Raw genomic sequence first — 1,267 nt, 5'->3', positions numbered from 1 at the left:
GTTTGTTCCCCAGCCCCCATTCACAGTCCTCCGTGCAGTCTCTGGCTAGCAGGTTGATTTTTAGGTTAATTCTTAAGTCCTACCACCACTCGGGAATCTCCAAGGGTCTGTGCCATCAGGATTGCTCAGGATCGCTGCCACACCGCAGCTCCGTATGTCTCCTTTTTTGGTATTTTTATGACAATTCTTCTGCTAGCTGAGGGTTAGTTCACTTCTATATCCTTCCCTTCAAGGCTCAGGGGTCAAGGATTATCTTCTGTTTGTGTGTTAATTAGTTTCCCTTTTCTTTGTTGAAGAGGGTCTGTGCAGGCTTTCTGCCTAGTCCGCGATCTTGCCGGAACCCCCTGAGTCAGTGTCTTTTGAGACATAAAAGAGATTCAATGGGCAACTGAGTGAGCAGAGATGGGGGGAGATGGATAATCTGTTAGGAACCAGGAAGCAGAAGCTGAAGAGACAAGGACCTTCATCCAGGGCCAACAGGGAGAGAAAGCCTTCCCCTAAGATCAGTGCCCTGAATTCAGTCTTTCTAGTCTCCTAAACTGTAAATACATAAATTTCTGTTTGTTAAAGTTATCCACTTGTGGTTTTTCTGTTACAGCAGTGCTAGATAACTAAGATAATCAAACACTGTTTTTCTACAGATTGTTTGAGGAGAAAGAAGGTATTTTCTCCAAATGTATAGCAATACAGTAAACATCTAAACTATATAAGTAAGTATATAAAACCTCCCACTTCATTGTTGGTCATTACCTGGTTTTCTTCCCATTCCTGTAGGACTTAGGCTTCTGTTCTGAGTAAATACCCTGTGCAATATTACCACTCCTTGACCCACATGACTCAGGTTCCAACTTTTCTCTTCCTTGTGTGACCTAATCACAGTCTCAGCATCTTAGGCTTTCCTTCCCCCAATTTTGGAGAGATGTGAGACTCCTTGCCTCAGTTTTCACTTGTTCCTTTCTGTTATGCACACATAACAGGTACTCAAAGTCAAATATTACATTGTCTTCCATTTCTCAATTGAAAGTTACATCATTGTTATTTGCAAAGTAATAATGTATACCTGTAGAACTGAACAGAAGATTTCAAAGAGCAGCTCTAGCAGACAAAACCAATTACTATAATAAAATATGAAAAGACCTGGAGTTTGAGAACCAAAAAGGAAGAGCATGCTCAGCATTTCTCAAGCTGAAAGAATTGAAGAAAAAATTTAAGCCTCGAGTTGCAATATTGAGAGATTCTATGGGCAAAATATTGAATGATGCAGGAA

Source organism: Orycteropus afer, unplaced genomic scaffold, assembly GCF_000298275.1.
Source record: "Orycteropus afer afer isolate SDZICR_OR568_19922 unplaced genomic scaffold, OryAfe1.0 scaffold00632, whole genome shotgun sequence".
Classification (NCBI taxonomy): domain Eukaryota; kingdom Metazoa; phylum Chordata; class Mammalia; order Tubulidentata; family Orycteropodidae; genus Orycteropus; species Orycteropus afer.
The sequence above is the reverse complement of the archived record's forward strand: the minus strand, read 5'-3'. Positions refer to the sequence as shown.